At 41.1% G+C, this 18,321-nt stretch overlaps 1 long non-coding RNA gene across 1 annotated transcript in view; it reads right to left on the bottom strand.

Moving 5' to 3' along the window:
* The window catches only part of LOC124958445 (uncharacterized), a 45,168-nt gene extending 27,456 nt beyond the window's left edge, over positions 1-17,712 (bottom strand). Inside the window, exon 1 of the long non-coding RNA XR_007103887.1 lies at positions 17,679-17,712. This is a non-coding gene — a long non-coding RNA (uncharacterized LOC124958445). The remainder of the gene's footprint in view (positions 1-17,678) is intronic.
* Positions 17,713-18,321: the final 609 nt, after the last annotated feature.

The following is an 18,321-nucleotide window of genomic DNA, read 5'->3' on the forward strand; positions in this document are numbered from 1 at the left end:
CCCATTTAGCCACACAATGCACTATAGAGGGTTGACTCCCCTCATGATCAGGGGCTGCAGGGAACTGCCACTGCCCTGCTGGCATCTGGAGAAACTCATACCACATCTCACCAGCCTGGGAGAAGATCCAAATCCTCATTTAAAACATGGTTTCTACTGAATGCATATTGCTTTTGCACCATCAGAAGGGGAAATCATAACTAGAACCATCATTGGTTAGGGCCCATCCTTAATTCATTTTTGAAACAAGGACATGAAGCTTCAGCGATGGAAAGCAGCTTGTTCAGAATTCCAAAATTACAGCACAGCAGAGTGGGAATGAAAATAGATCTTTCCGCTTTGACTCAGTGATGTTGGGAAGAAAATGGCATTTCCTATCTCTAAAGACAGCAAGCATCCCTGCCCCATAGGCAGGCCCTTCAACCTGCCAGCTATGGAAGCTCTGGACAAATTACTGATAAGGCAGGTCAGTAGGAGGTGGTGCTGCTGGCTGCCATGTTAACTGACCCTGCCCAGCCACTCAGGAGAGCTTCCCTCCCTCTAAGCTGCTGGGGCAGCCAGGGGAGCCAACGATTGAGTGGAATAAGTGCTCCCCTATGGCTTTCATGTGTGCTTAACCTGATAATCCTCTCCACAGCTCAATAGGTTCTGGACTACCATTTTATAGACAAAAGGTCCAAGGCACAGAAGTGAAGCAACTGGCTCAGGGTCATCAGTCAGTAAGAAGAAAAGTAGGACAAGAATCCAGGATGGCTCAGGGTTCACAAGTTTCCCCCTGCTTGAAACCACTTCTGGAGCACAGGGTGTGCAGCAGAATTCCATGCTGGACACTTTAGCATAAGACTGTTCCATTCTGACAATGCCATGATTCCCCCTTCTCTTCAGGGGTAATGTTCCAAAACTTGCCGTGGATGTCTGAAACCTCAAATAGAACTGAACCTTAAACATACTGTGTTGTTGTTGTTGTTGTTTTTCCTGTGCATGGATATACACAAATTTAATGTCTTTTCCATTTTAAACAAGCAATTATCATAAACTGTGTTTGCAACTTTTGCAGTTTCAGGTACAACAGCAAAATAGCATTGGTTTCTTTTTCTTCCTTTACATTTTCACACATGGATTTGTTATTACCATTGACCTGAGTGACCTCAGTATACAAACATTTTTCTTTCCTTAGCAAGTTGAGAACTTTCCCATTTACACTTAAAGGAAGCAATTTATGGCTTCAATGTCTTTGGTGTACCTGAACTGCCAGCATCACTACTTTTGCACTTAGCAAATGTAAGCAAAAGAAGGGTTGTGTGTACAGAAGCACTGTCAGTGTACCTGATAACCAAAATGGTTACTAAGTAACTAGTGGGTGGGTAGGGTATAGAGTGTGGATACATTGGACAAAGATGATCCACATCCTGGACTGAATGGAATAGGATGGTACAAGATTTCATCACGCTACTCAGAATGGCATGCAATTTAAAACTTATGGATTGTTTTTTTTTTTTTTTTTTTTTGGAATTTTCCATTTAATATTTTAGGGCCACTATTGACCTTAAGGAACTGAACTACATAAAGTGAAGTTGCACATAAGGAGGGAAAACAGCATATAAACCAACCAGAAAAGGATTGCATAGTATGAGGAAATGCTATGAATCTCTTCATAGTTCCAGAAAGTCAATGAGGGGCTAAAGACCAAGCTATCCTAATAGCCTCCCCTTCCCTGTCATTCAGTAGTGACTGTAGCCATTTTTACATCAAATGTAATGGAAACTGCAGAAAACAAATTAAAGAAAGAAAACAACCCACAACTTTCCAGAGGCAGTCTTTCCTTAGCCCCTCATGCCATCCTTGTGAGGATAAGAATGTACTTTTTAGTGCCCGTCTTTTTCCCAACAGTGAAAATATGTCTCAGTGAAGCAAATCACTTGCTATGAATCCCAGCCATACCAGGGCTCGTCTGTTGGATGTCCTTCCATGACCTTCCATGAACCCCTCAACACCACCCCCACCCCTCACTGCAGCTGCCTACCCTGAAATGCTTCCCAAATTCACCTCCTGGTTTTCTCCATCTCACATCTCAGCTCTCGTGACTCACATCTTTCTCTTCTCCTTAGTTTGTCTAAATCTGAAAGGTCTTTAGTTCTTAAATTGCCAGATTTTCTGAATCCTCAAAGAACAACAAAGTGTTCTCATGGAGGTTTCCATGGAATTGGTAGACCTCTGGAAACACCAACACCTCTCTAATAACCACTATACAAGTCATTTCCCTTTACTTTATTTTAAATTAATTTTTTATTTGTTCTAATTAGTTATACATGACAGTAGAACACATTTATGCATTTTGATAAATCATACAAAAATGGGTTATAATTTCTCATTTTTCTGATTGTACATGGTGTAGGATCACATCAGTCATGCAGTCATATATGTACTATCCTTCCTACCCCCCTGCCTCTTCCTCTCTCTTCACTCCCCTCCACCTAAAGTACCTCTATTCTTCCCTAGCCACCCCCCTTATTGTGAATTAGCATCTGCATATCAGAGAAAACATTCGGCCTTTGGTTTTGGGGGGTTGGCTTATTTCACTTAGCATGATATTCTCCAACTCCATCCATTTACCTGCAAATGCCATAATTTCATTCTTCTTTAAATCTGAGTAATATCCCATCATATATATATATATATATATATATATATATATATATATATATATATCTCACATTTCCTCAACTTTAAAGTCTTTTCTCTTCATCCACTTTTCCCCACAACTCTCCTCTTTCCAGTATAAATGTTTGCCATCCCCTACTGGGAGTTGAGGAAGATATCTGCCTCCAATAGCCCTTCTTCTTCACAACTCACCTAATTGGTGCCAACTCTTTCTGATCATCCTAGCAGCAGCTTTTCTCTTTGTCTGCATTCACTTCTTGCAGAAACTCTACCAGCCCCAGTATTCCAGGTATCCCTTACATGCAAACCAATCCCCTCTTTCTTTTTCTGTAACTGTGACTCCTTTACTTACATGTCCTATGTTGAACTCCACAAAACACGAAGTTCAGGAATAGGTGATGGAGCATAGGAAAAGAAGAATCAGTTGGGCTCTTGGAGACTTTATGGACCAGTAAAAAATGATGAAGTCAGATGATGGCACACAAGTCAGACACATGTCACCCTAGCCCAAAGAGAGTCGAAAGGTTTTCTGGAAGTGTATAACAAAAGGGCTTAAAGCAAGGAACTGACTGGGTTCCAGAACTCAAGGAAATGAGGGAGGGCTGCCTGGGAAAGAGGTCTCTCTTGAGCAGAAACTGAAGCATGGGTGGGACTTGATGAGGCCACGTGGGGAAGGAAAACAAGCCAGAGGAGCAAAGAGCATATTGGAATCCAGCCTTGGAAGGAGCAGGGTGGAGCTGAGATCCTTCAGAGCCCAACCTGGTGGGACTCGACACTAGAGGCAGAACTAGAGGGAAGAACACAGAAGCCAGATTGTGGACGTCGAGAGGTCACGTAAAGTACTTCAGATTATATATGGAGGATAATGAACCCTGGATAAGGATTCCATATGAAAAAGAACCCAGAGTACTTTCTTTTCTTTCTTTTTTTTTCTTCCTGTTTTTCAGGCTGGGGATGGAGCCCAGAGCTTTGCATATGCTTGCAGGTACCCTGCCACGGAGCCACACCTCTAGTCCCAGTACTTTCATTTTTAAATTTTTGAATCTGGAATGTATTCACATGTTTAAGAAAAAAAAAAAAAGCATAAAAGCTATTCAGTAAAAATCCCTGCTGGCTGGTTCTCCTCCCTCCTAAATCATAACAATTTTTTGTAGGGGTGTGTGTGTGTGTGTGTGTGTGTGTGTGCGCGTGTATGTGTGTGCAAGCGCCAGGACTTGAACCTAGGGGTACTCAACCACTGAACCACATCCCTAGTCTTTTTTATTTTTTGTTTTGAGATAGGGTCTCACTAAGTTACTTAGGGCCCCCCTAAATTACTGAGGCTAGCCTTAAACTTGAGATCCTCCTATCTCAACCTCCTGAGCTGCTGGGATTAGAGGTGTGAGTCACTGCACCTGGCTTGTAGTTTAAGTCCTTCCTAACTCTATGCTTCTACAAACAAATATGAGTACAGATTCTTATTTTCCTCCTTATACATTCAAAAAGTAGCATAACATGCACAGTGCTCTGAACCTTAAAATTTTGAGTCTCCCTTCAGACTGTTTTATATGTTGTTGACTGACTTCTTGTATTATAATTATTATTATTATTATTATTACTACTATTATGTATCTTTTCATAAACAATCTCCTCCCTCAAACCAGATGGCGAGTTTCAGGGACACAGAAGCTATGTCTTAATCAATATCGCAGAAGGTAGGTATTTATTTTAAAAATATCTTCATTGATGAAAAAGTATCTTTCTCAAATAAGTTACTATTAAAAAGAAAAAGTACTTCATCTGGCCTATTATCTTGAATGTTTTTACTTTTAATTATGCCACTTTTCCAACATTCACAAAAGTAAACAATATATAACAAACCTTCAGGTACCCAGCCCCTGAGCTTCAGCAAGGATCAGCATTTTGTCATTTCTTATTCTCATCTATCCTACCACCATCCACTCAGGGAAAAGAGAGGCTGGGTGTTTTACAACAAACTCAAGACATCATGTCATTTCCTCCATAAATACCTAAGAATGCACCCCTAATTGATAAATGAAGCCTTTTTTGCTTTGGTAACATAAACCACATGCCAACAAAATTAACAGTAGTTCTTTAATATCATTTAAAGTTCAGACCATACTCACATTTCCCTGATTTCTTGAAAATGTCTTTTCAGTTAGCTTCTTGGGGTCAGAAGCCACACAAAGCCCACAGGTGACACATGGCAGTGTTTAGAGGTCTTGGTTCTCTCTGGTTTGATCACGGTCTCCTACTTTCCTTCCCCCTTTACATCTTTTATGCCACTGATTTGTTAGAGAAATGAGATTATTTGTCCAGCACAGTGTCTGCATTCTACAGGTAACTAGTCACCTTCTTGTATTGTTATATAACTTCTTTTCTATTCCCCATTTTTTTTTCCCTGAAACTGGAAAGATGTGTGTTTGGGGAAGTCCTTTTTAGCTACTGTGTGGAGAATGGGTCACAGGGTGGGACAGTAGGCAAGGAGAAGGCTGTGTTGTTACCCAGGCCCAAGATACTCCTTGGACAAGAGCAACGGTGTGTATTTTAGAGGCTGTCTGGATAGAGGAATGAGCCAACTTGCGAAATGTGAGGACAGAGGATCAACAGGACTTGTTGACTAATTGGAAAGGAGTGTGCTTCTCAACACACTGTTAAAAATCTGAGTCTTACTCTGAGACAAAGAAAAAAAAAAGCTACTTTCTCCTGGAAAAACATTTACTTGTTTACAGACATTCTTCTCACAATTATCATTTATGGCAAGTTTTAAAGGCATACAAAGTTGTAGTATTATTGTTGGTGTTAAATTTTATTGCTGTGGCTTTAAAATATAAACAAAAATAATTTCTTAAGTAGTTGGAAATTGTAATGATTCTCTTGGGAATAGATTTTACTGCTATGGATACTGTAAAGCACAAAGATAATAAATTTAAATTGCAGTATTAGTATTGGGAATAAATTTTATTGCTCTGGCTAGAACACAAAGAAGCAGGATTCATAACTCTCCCCCCAAAAAATCTCTTTTATTTCTTTCTTTCTTTTTTTAAATTTCTAGCAGTAGTTTTATGTGCAATGACATTGGGTCTGGTGTGCAGAGAAGATCAAAGGTCACTGGCAGCACAGGTCATGGGTGGCAATGAGAAGTCTGGCTTGATTCTTACAGGTGGTCGGGGAGCTACAGAGAAGCAGGCCCTGTCACCAGTATCTGCAAGACGGACTGAGAAGTGAAGGTGCAAGTCATCGCATAGCATTGAGGAGGGGTCTTTGAGGTTGCTACAAGCCCCACCTATTCCCACTGAGCTGTTCTTCAACCCCACGCTCCCAAAATAACAGATCCTTACTGCTTGGCATGGTTCTGATTTCCATCTGGTTTTGTAAAGCAAGCTCAGGAGATCAAGGACTGATTTGCCTATTGGTGTTTGCCGTGGTTTGAATGAGTCCCCCCAAAAGAATGTGTTGGAAACTTGAAGCCCAATGCAACCGTGATGGGAGGTGGACCCTGGTGGGAGATGTGTAGGTCAGGAGGGCCCCACCGCCCTGAATGGAGTAAGGCTAATTCTAAATGAGCCTGAGACTGCAAATCCAATCTCTTGCACATGTAATGACCTGGCAGGAAGGTCCTCCTAGATGCAGCCCCTGAATCTTGTACTTCCCAACCTTCGGAACCATAGCCAAATAAACCATACCCAATCTGTGGTATTCCGTTACAACATAAAAAAGACTGACAGCGTTGTGTGGTCTTTGACTTTGTGGGCATTCCCTGTTGCTCCCTCTATGTCCATCTCGGTGGAGGAACCACCGTTCCTCAATCAGACCCCTGGAAGTTGTTCTCGACTCTCTTCTCCCTCACCACTGACATCCACGCTCACTGACCCTGCCAGCACTGCCTCCCACACAGCTGTCAGAGCCATTGCTCTCCCCACCCTATTTCTGGCCACCATCATTCCTCTTTAGTCCTTTGTCCTCCACGTTCATTGTCATAATAATGAGCACTGTTATTGAGCATGAACAATGCAAAGGGGACTGTGCTAAGTGCCTGACATCACTATCTCATTTGACCCTTGACCCTTATAATATTCCTTGAAAGTAGTGATACTTCATATATATACACACACACAAGGAAACCAAGCTTCTGAAGTTAAATATTAAAAGATAGTTTATTTTTTTTAAATCACCAGGCACCCACAGAAAATCTCAGCTCTTTTCCTGTTCTTCAGTGACTCTCTGCTGTTCTTTCTTCTTTTCTTCCTTCAACAAATGAACTCCTTGCAACTAAGCACGGGAGCACTGCCAAGTTCTGCAGACTGGACCATCGCCGCACCCCAAGTGACCATGGCTCTCACTAGCAGGGTTGCTTACTGAGCAGATGCAGGAGTAAGTAAATAGTATGAAACACAGTGAATTCAAGAGTAATTATTAGAACAATGAGACCCAAGTCTTTTGAGTCTCAGGGAAATATCAGCTCATGTTTTGCATTCAGTTAGAGGAACTACATTCATATACTATGTTTCAAATCCAATCTGTAATTACTCACCTGTTCTCATTCTAACATCCAACACAATGTTACCTATAAACTCAGGACAGAAAATAATTGATGGAGAATAAGCTATTCCTTCCAGTGCCCTTTAGTGAGTGCATGAAAAATAACACCCTAGTAACCACACAAATAAATGTTGGGAGTGGTGTTTACATGTTACAGCAAACTTGGAATGCTTCAAGTAGGAAAGAAATGAGGTTTAGTAAGTTTGGATCCTTTCAAAGGCCAGAGTTAACCTAACATCAGTGAGCTTTTTGTTTGGGGTAAAACTCCTAAATTCTCAAGTTATGTGAAGTTCTTTTCTTTGCAAGTAGCCCCCACTGAGGTCATAAACTCACAGAACCACAAAGTATGGAATTCAGGAATATGGAGAGGCTGACATGAACCAGGCCTCTGACCCCAGCTGCTCAGGGCTAGTTCCTGACTCTGTTTCAGTTTCCATAGAAACAGTCATCCGATTAAGTTCGAGTTCTCTCACTTTGTTTTCCTTTCTTCTTCCTTGAAGATAAACACTCAAGGCTTGACTAATTAGAGAAATTGGGCTAGTGGCTGAGATTTGGGGTGCTTTTAGAGGATATACATCCGCTGAGTGGAAACAGCATGACAACACTATCCACACATTGGCCTGCTCCAGGGATAGCTATCCATCCTTATCTGGAATAAGGTGTTCACAACCTCTGGATCAACAATCATCTTCCAAGTCACTTACAGCAGTCAAATAACCTTTATGACTGCACACGTTGCTGGGTATTCATGACGGTCCCTATCAAACTGAGATGAATGTGTTCCATAATGTCTGTTTTTATTACATTAGTCCAGGAAGATGAAATCAAAAGGACTACTTTCAACAAAAATGTCCTGTGTCGACAGTTCAATACTCTTTCTACAGGCCCTGGTGATTGCCCTTATTGTACACTGGATAAAGGCTAAACGTGCAGCTACCTGCTAGTTTGACAAGGCTGTTCTCGCACCAGCAGGTTGCTGGGCTTTTTTTTTTTTTTTTTTTTTTTTTCACAGCAGCCCTCTAATTCCACCAAACCCACTGGATTAACAAAAACCTGAAAGTAAAATAGTACAAAATGATATCCCTGCATGAACTACCATTATACTTCGCAACCTACAATTACACAGGTTCAATCTAAATGCCCCACAGCATTATTTCATTAATTCAAGCCATTGCAGAACTGGTAAATATTTTCTCTTTGGGGGTTTTCTGTTATTCTTCTTTTTCAGCAGAGAAGGATGAAGCAGGCAAAGGCCACCCAGACAATCATAGTGTAGAGTCAACTGCAAGAGTTAAGAGGACAGGAGAGAGAAGCGCCAGCACAGGGATGGGAATGAGAGTGAACAAAGTCAATTTGGAGAAAAAGATCAAAGAATGAGAGACCAGTGGCGATCAAGGTGAAGCTCTCAGGGTGGCACACGAGCCGTCTATTGCCCGCAAATGGCCCCAGTTATCCCTAAAGCACCGAGTTGTGCCACTGAACACACAGCCACTTGACACGTATAGGGACTGGAGACTCGTGGCTAATTGAAAGCACAATATTTGAGATATCCTCAGGTCTCTAAGGCACGCCCTTTAAAGAGTTTTCCTCCAGTAACAGAATCCCCGGACCAATACAGATTACACAGTGTGTAGTTAATCGATTTTGTAAGTGTGTGGGGAGGGATAGCCCTAACATTCTCAGGTAGTCACAAATCTTCCTTTTGAAAACAGCTTTTCAGGTTGGGAAACAGGATTGGAGAGAGATTGTGGTGCTTGGGCAAAGGGTGCAGATGGACATGTGTGTATTGGTGGGCAGCTCTGTGTAGATGAGTAGAACCCAGTATGTGTCCACATGAGGGTAAAGAAGAGGGTTTGGACAGAGAGGGACCTCGATTCCAGCAGCAGCTCTGCCTCGACCTCACTGTGACCTGGGTAAGTTATGTAACTCCTGTAAGCCACTGTTTCCTCATCTATAGGAAGGAAATTAAAATAGCACCATAGAGTTCTTGGGAAAATTTAATGCAATGATCCAGATAAAGTGCTTAGCACATTGTTTGGCAGGTACTGGATGTGAATAAAGGTTATAGAATTATTAGAAGCTTTTTTGCCCCCCCCCCACCAATATGGGGGTTGGGACCTAGGGCCTCACGTATGTTAGGCAAGCACTCTGCCACTGAGCTACAGCCCCAGCCCTGAAGCATTGTTTTAAAGCACAGAATAAGACTAGACCTTATGACTCTCTGTGAGTGTGGGAAAATGGTCAAAGCCAGGAAGGTTTTAATTCTCATTAGCAAATACAGGAACATGAAGCATCAGGTAAGGGGCAGCAGGTATTAGAACAGAAAGATGTCCTAGGAAGAAAAGGGGTTCCTCTGGGATGATCTGCATCATGGCTTCCTTCAGGTGAGGAAGGTCATTTGGGGAGAAAGGAAAGGAAGTTCAGGGGAGAAGAAGTATAGGGTGCAGGCCAGACTGGGACTCAACCGAACGAACTGGTTCAAATGCAGGTCAAGTTAGAAAGACAAAATTTTCCTCCAGGAAGATGTCATTCTAACCCTCAGAGGATGAGTGGGAAGCACTGGCACAAAGAACTGGACCTGCCAGGTCTCTGGTTGTGTTGAATGGTAGCTGCAGCTCATGTGCATGGTGCCATCTTGAATTGCACGATGATCTAGCAACAGACAACAGAAAAGGGGCCAGTTCCCTCTTTGGGCACCTGGACACCCTTTGCTTCTGAGGCTGTGGCGCAGCTCTCAGACACCTTCCTTCTCCTGGGGAACCTCGTGCATCTGCCAGAGCCCTGCCTGGGGGCACGCCAACCCCTCCAGGGGATGGAGAAACAACTCCTTCTGGTTAGTCAAGGACAGAGGATGGCTGCACACTCTGTGGCAGCAAAAACCCTTGCGAATGCTGGCTGTTGGCTCCCCTGCCCTTGCTGGCTGCCGAGGAGGGAAAACAGCTGCATCCCGGAAAACAATTCCACTCCACAAACAATGTGGTGCCCCAACTAGTCATAATGAGGTCTGGTTCAAATGTTGGCACACACACAACATATTAATTAAAATAACGTGCATGATAAATAATATTGAGATCCAAAGCACAGAACTCCTCTAAAATCACAGTTGGTAATTATGCGAGCGCCTGCTAACACACACTTAGAATTCCAGTGTTGCTTACATGACAAAATTAGTCTCAGGGAGGTGACCTTGAGAGGTCGTCTTGTGTGAGCCTCCTCCAGCTTATGAACTGAACAATGTCTAAACAACCCTGGAAGAAGAGTATCTATCCTAACATTCAAGCCCTGAGGAAAGAAATTTCTAATGAGATCTCAATGATTTAATTTAATAATTATTATTTGAGTTTCAGTTAGTATATAGCTGTCTGCTTAATTTGGGATAAAAGTTTGAGGGACTGGGAGGGATTAGCCATAGTTAATGTTTTCAAGAAGTAGTAACTGGTTAATACCTGTCCCAGACAGGAAGTCCTTCTTTATGGCTCATCTAAATCTTTCATGCTGCTGTCAAAAAGTCATTGCCATTTGCTTAGCCCTTGACTGGGGACCTCACAGGATTCTAGTTGTAATGCTTTTATGCTGTTATTACCCCAAGGGCTATGGGTAGGACTGACAGTAGGCAAGCATCCCTAGTACGGTACTTCTACTCATCACTGAAATCTTGGCCTGAGGATTCCCTCCAATTCCAGCACGGTGAGGCAATCATCTACCATCTACTTTACTTAGGACCTTTTTAATTATTGCCAAATTTGACATTTATTGGCCCAGTTAGTACTGAAACCTAACTGGGAAAGGGCAAGACCCCATTATCTTGCTTCCAAAATCATTTTCCATCTGTGACTCAGTCAACATATCAGCAGCTCGGTAAGTGTATTTTAATTTCATTCCCTCAACATTAACCCACGTACCACACCAGTGACCACAACTTTGGTGTCCCAGCTCCTAAATTCTATTAGCGTTCAGAAAGCCTCTTGGTTTCCACATAATGTTCCATCAGTGCAGAGAAATTAATTAAATTAAAATTATTTTTATTGTGATTTAATTAGCTTGATTTAATTACTTTGTTCACTGACTGAGCATTCTGTTGTTACGGCCAGACCCTCGCTCTCATTCGTGGCATGAATGTTCCCATAGAATTACACATTTTCTCTGTTCAGTCATTGGAGCGGGCTGGTGGAGTTTGCCAGAAACTCACGATTTATCACAATCAGCATCATCACAAATTATAGGAAGCATCCAGCAATATGATAACTTCTAAATGAAGTGTCTGAAAGCAGGTCACACCACCAGCCTCGGCTGTTAATCCGTCATATTTCATAGTCAACCTGACACCCTGTCCAATTTGCCATGCCTGCCTTAACCGCTTGCAGCCTCCTAGAGTGGCCGTGCGCAAGAGAGGACCCGCGCCTGCGCAGACTGCCGTCCTTGCAAACGTCCTGCCCGCCTGGCCCTCCTCTGCCTAGCTGTGGACCTGGTTCCCTTCAGGCCACAACCCGCTCTTTCTTTGCCACTGAGATGGGGGTCCTGTGCCTGAGGTTCGTGACCTAAAATTCAGCATTTCCTCCAATTACGAATGTAGGCAACAAACTACAGAGCCATCTCCATAACTAAGTCACCAGAGGACACCAGAGATTTCCACAGTTGCATTGCAGTCACTGTGAGAATCTTGGAATGCTGTTTACCCTCACAATGACCTCAAAACAAGGGGAAGCTGAGACTTCTATAGATGGCACATGGTCTCCACCTTCTTTCCTGTAGGCCCCTCCACCCTTGGCGGGTTGGCTCAGGCAGAGTCACAGCAACCTGTTGTGAAACGCTCAGATGTCTTTCAAAAATAAAATCATCTGTAGCTTCCCTGTATTTGAAATGCAGAGCTACATCCCTAGGCATTTTATTTTATTTTCAGACAGTGTCTCTCTAAGTTGCCTAGGCCATCCTTGAACTTTGCAATCCTCCTTCCTCAGCCTCCCAAGCAGCTGTGTTTATAGGTGTACACACCATACCCAGCTTGAAATGCACTGTCTTGATTAATATGCTCAAAGCTGCACCAGTATGTTCTAACAAATATATTTCAATATATTTGACTTTCTTCATAATTCTAAGTATCTTATTGTATAATTTAAAAATACTCTGAGAAGGGATTCCTAGACTTCACCAGATTGCTCTAACAACAGAGCACAGGCTCCTTCATCTCTGTATTAGTTTCCTGTGGCTGCTATAACAGATAACACAATTCTGATGGCTTCAAACAACAGAAATTTCTTCTCTGACAGTTCTGGAGGTCAGAAGTTCAATATCAACATCACCAGGCCAAAATCAAAGTATGATCAGGCCATCCTCCCAGAGCTCTAGAGGAGAATCTGTTCCTTCCCTGCCTTTGCCAACCAGGTCCCTTTGCTTGTGGCCCTATCCCTCCATCTCTGCCACCTTCTTCACACACCTTCTCTCTTCTCTGTGTCATCTCCTTCTGCCTCTCCTAGCATAATTGCGTCTTTTCCAAATCCTGAACTTAATTATATCTGCAGAGACTCTTTTTTCAAATGAGGTGATATTTATAGGTTCCAGGGATTAGAACCTCATGTCTTTGGGCCACCATTCAGCCCACAGCAGTTCCTATGCTTAACTTCTAATTGACTGTTCAATTCTGACCTTGAGTCTTACAAAGTAGATGAAATGATTTCAAGGATGTGACAAAGCAGGCACCAAATTAAAGTAGATATCCATTCCAAAGGCCACAAAATAAAGTACTCCTCAAGTTACTTTCGGGTTACATCCCATGTGCCCACTGTAAATTGTAAAATGGTAAATGAAAAGTATGTGAAATACTCCTGATCTACCAATCCTCAGGTCTTAGCCACACTGCAGAACACTGGCTCTTTCCCTTTGTGACGGGTAGCTGCGGCTCACGGTGATCACCCAGGATTGGGGGAGAGGGTCGTTTTGCACATGTCCAGGGAAAGATCAATATTTAAAATCAGAAATATGGTTTCTACTAAATCCCTTTCACAGCATTGTAAGTTTAGAAAATCGCAAGTCAAACCATCAAAAGTTGGGGACCATCTATAATCAGTTAAGAGTTAAGGGTCCAAGAAAAGGCAAGGTCTCAGAGAGGAAATGGCCTGTTTCCTCACTTCTGGAGGAAGAAAGCACACACTTTGCAAACTGGTCACTGGAACATGCACAGTGCTTGGCCCTGAAGGTCTCACAGGACTCAGGTGAGGAGATCCACTTCTCCTTTGCTGTCCTGTTTTGAGGATGCTGCATTTGTGTTTTTTGCAAAGTGTTCATTGAGAAAATAAGCCACTGACCAGACACAAAATTGGGCAGAGATTATGTGTTTCAATTAAGAAAAAAAGTGTGGGGTTGGGGTTGTAGCTCAGTGGTAAGAGCACTCGCCTAGCATGTGTGAGGCACAGGGTTCAATCTTCAGCACCACATAAAAATAAATAAAATAAGGGTATTGTGTTCATCTTTACAACTAAAATTAAAAAAAAAAAATAAGAAAAAATATGAGATGGTCAGGCTACTGATTAGGACAAAATCCTTACAGTTTGGTGTGCCAGACTAGAATTATTTCCAAAAAGAATTCTACAGCAGCCTCATGTGCACATCAATAAAATGGCTCATGTTAGCCTGATAGTGTGGCAAGATCTTTGGCTTCCTGCACCAGTCAGGCCTCTTCTTGCATGATGTCATTCACAAAACTGGTCTTTCTAAGTACCAGTTTCCTCACCTAGACTGATATAGTATGTGGACTCTTGAAGGTAGGAAGAACTCACTCTAAATTTTTCTGTGTGCAGATTTGAGAACATTGCCTGACACACAAAAAAAATTCTCCATAAACAGTATTTACTTGAACTGAACGTCTCCCTAACCTGACTTAGACTCAAAGCAGGGAGGGATGCCTGAAGAGAATCCAAAACACTTCACACAGACGGTATTTATATTGTGTAGATGTTGCTCTTGCACTAAATCATGTCTCACCATCTCTTCCAACATGTGCTATTTTCATTTCTCTTAAAATTAGTATCAGGGAGTACACATCTGCACTGCAAGTCAGTAAAAAGTGGTCTTCTATTATTTATGCTCATCGATTCAGAAGGTATGACCATGGTGCATATCATCAACTTGGAAGGGAACTTTTTGGGATTGTCTAGTTCAACACTGTGACAGTTTGGGTATGGTCTGAGTGTGTCCTCCAAGGGTTCATTGTTCTCAGTGTGGCAGTGTTGGGACCTTTAAGAGGAGGAGCCTAGCAGGAGCTCCTGAGTTCAATGAGGGCTCTTAGATTTCCTGTTTGGTAATGTAATCTTTCCCTCTCAGACATGCTCCCAACATTGTAATATTATCCACCATGAGCCAAGATGATATTAGAACCATGCTATGGAACCTCCAAAACTATGCACTAAATCAACCTTTTTTTCCTATAAAGTTAACCTCTCTCAGGTACTTCATTACAATAACAAAAGACTTACTAATGTAAATATCTTCCCTTTACAGATAAGAAAACAGTTGTCCAATGTTATATGACTTGCTATCACAAAGAACCCAGGCAACCAAGACTCACTTTTACTGACTTCTAGTTCACTGATCTCTCCATTGTATTATGTGCTTTCTTTAACACAAGTCTGCACTTGACCTTGTAAATGTGTCTCGATGCACTATCTCACAGCTAAGTTTCCCAAGTTATCAAAATCTAGTGTATTTAACTGACTCCCTTTATGAGAATCCATAAATACAAACCATTAGAAAGTGCTCTGAAAAAAATGTAGAATATTTTGGGTAGTACTTGGTTTTATAGCATTTTGATCCCTTTTTCCTTTCTTTTTCTTTATTTTTCAAATTATTTTCTTAGTGGTTATCTTGGGGATTATAATTAATATCTTAAATGTATCACAAACTAGTGAGAATAATATCAAGCTAGTTTTAATAATATGTAAACACTCTGCTTATAGACATCTCCTTTCCATCTCCTGTATATAGTTATTGTAACCAATTATGCCTTCCTATATTGCATGCCCATTTATATAGACTTAGAATCATTTTAGACATTTACCTATCAAACCATACAGGAAAAAGAGTAAAGTTACAAACCAAACCAAAAGGACCGTGATACTAGATTTTATATTTACATATGTAGTTGCCTTTACCAGTGGTCTTTATTTTTCCTCATGTCTTCAATTAATTTCCTTTGCATCTGATACTAAAAAACTAACTCCCTTTGACATTTCTTATAGAGTAGGACTCCTGGTGAAGAACTCCCTTAGTCTTTACTTATAATTTCTCCTTCATTCTTAAAAGTTGGTTTTGCCACTCTTAGTATGTCTTAATCTTTCAGGACTTTGTGTCAATCACTGCCCTTTGGCATCTATGGCTTCTGAAGAGCAATCATTTGTTAATCTTTTTGTGAAGCCTCAGTGATGAGGGGTAACTTGTATTTCATTGCTTTCAAAATTCTCTTTGAGTTTCAAAAATTTGACTATAATGTGTCTCCATGTGGATCTCTTTGACTTTCTCCCCCTTGGAGTTCATTAGACTTTCTGAATGTATATGATTATGTTTTCAAATTTGGAAAGTATTCAGGCATTATTTATTCAAATATTTTTTCTTCCCCTTCTGTGATTCCTATAATGCTTATATTCATATTTTTAATACTATCCTGCAGATCCATTATGCTCTCCTCATTTTTCTTGATTTTTTTTTCTTTCTGTTCCTCCTACTGGATTATTTCAGTTTTCTCACATTCAAGTTCATTGATCATATACTTTGCCTGTTCAAATCTGCTGCTGAATCCCTACAGGGAGTCTTCCTTTTCAGTTTTTGTACTTTCCAGCTGTTCTGCTTGACTGGTTTTTATAATTTCTCTTTGTGTTGATTTTCCCATTTTGTTCATACATTGTGTTACTGATTTCTTTTCGTTCTCTGTCCATGGTTTCTTCTAGCACATTGAGCATATTTAAGACAGTAAATTAAACATTTTCAGCTAATAAGTTCAATGTCCAGAATTTCTCAGGGAAACTCTTTCTACCTGTGAATCAGCCACATTTCCTGTGTATGTTGTATTTCTGTTGCTTTTAAAAAACGGACATTTTGAGTATTATGATGCAGTGACTCTGGAGATTTCATTCTCCCATACCTCATTGCTAAATTTTGCTTGTTGACTTTTCAAAAGTAACTTCTCAAAAGTACTTTTATAATGTGTGTGTTTGTTTTGTGTAGTCACTGGAGTTCTGTTCTTATCTCAGAAGTCAGCTACTGACATGACGGAGATTTCCATACATGTCCCCCTTCCAAAGAAATTGGGGCAGGAGGAGGAAAGGCCCTGTTTCTTTTTAAAGAACATGTTTTTCCCTAGCATTTCTTCAATGGGGGTCTTGACTTTCTCATGGTCTTTCATAAGGGATTAAACAACCCAGTGATTTTTGTTGGCCATCCTTAAGTTACGTATACTCCAAAAATAACTTTAGGAGGCAAGAAATATATTAAAATGCTATAAACATGATCTGGAAAATATCTTGGAACTCAGAGAGTCAGTTGGAGGTTCAGAATTGAGGGACAAAAATGATGTCACTGAAGTAGGTGCGTCTCTCCAGGCAGCGAGAGACAAAGCAGTTCCCAGCGTCAAGGATGTTTGATCAAGAGAAAAATTGGGTCAGAGGACAAAGAAGCCCCGACCTTTCTGTACTGATCGCAGGCATTCTTCCCTTAGCACTTGGCTTCCTGCTGGCCTGTGGTACTCATTTTTTGGTCCTCTTTAGTCATTTAACTTGCATATCATTTACCTTCTGTTGGGACTTGTGTTCTTTGCTCCAGCATAATTAAGTCCTATCTTAAACATTATGATTAAGCTGAAGGAGGAAGAAGGAAAGAGAGGAAGACAGAACAAGGAAGGGCATATTTGTTTCCTATTACCATGAATTTGGTAGCTAAAAACAACAAAAATTTATTCTCCCATAGTTCTGGAAACCATCAGTCCAAAATCAAGGGAGAAACAGAACTGTGTTCCTTGGAAGGCTCCAGATCCTTCCTTGCCTCTTCCATCTTCAAGTGGCTCCAGGAATATCTTGTTTTATTGCAGATTATCCCCAATCTCTGCTTCCATCATCAAATGGTCTTTTCCCCTTTGTTTCTGTTTCTCAGTCCCAGTCTTTTATAAGAGCAAACCCCAAAACCAGGATAACTTATCTCAAGATCCTTAACCTAATTGTACCTACAAAACCCTATAGTAGTATCCCCTTATCCATGCAGAATACATTCCAAAGCCCCCTGGTAGGTGCCTGCAACTGCAGATAGTACCAAACCCAATATATGTACATACTATGTATATATATACATACTAATAAAGTTTAATTTATAAATCAGACACAATAAGAGATTACAACAATAAGTAAAAATAAGATAGAACAACCATAACAATAAACTATAATAAAAGCTATGTGTGACTTCTCTTTCTAAAAACATGTTATGGTGCTGGTACTCACTTCTCTTGTCATGATGTGAGATGATTCAATGCCTGTTATGAGATGAAGGGAGATAAATGACATAGTGTTAGGCTACGCTATAAGGATCACTTGAACATAAGCTCTGCAATACAACCACAATCAATTTGATAGCTCAGACAGCTACTAGGTGACTACTGGATGGGTAGCACATACAGGGTTGATACACTGAACAAATTCACATCTGGGGCAAGATAGAGTAAGAGAGGGAGAGATTTCTTTGAGCTGCTCAGAATGGTGCACAATTTGAAGTTTATGAATTGGTTATTTCTGGAATGTTCTGTTGAATATTTTTGGACCACTTTAGACCTTGGGTAACTCAAACTGCCAAAAGTGAAACTATAGAGAAGAGACTACTGTATTTCCCCAAAAAAGAGGGAGTCAACTACATAGGTATCAAGGTGTGGTATAATACAAAATTATTCCTGGGTCTTTTTCTCTAGTTCCTGACACAGAGTTCTTAAAACCCCTGGAATTTCCTGTTGAGTGTCTTTTGTTATTGATAGTAAGTCCCTTCCCATCATACTTAAGTTTATGCTAATAAGTGGTCCCCAAGATAGCCTCACAATGGGGCTGGTTGCCAGAAACACCGAGTGATTAGACATTTAGCTACACCTACCCACCT

Source organism: Sciurus carolinensis, chromosome 1, assembly GCF_902686445.1.
Source record: "Sciurus carolinensis chromosome 1, mSciCar1.2, whole genome shotgun sequence".
Taxonomy (NCBI): Eukaryota; Metazoa; Chordata; class Mammalia; order Rodentia; family Sciuridae; genus Sciurus; species Sciurus carolinensis.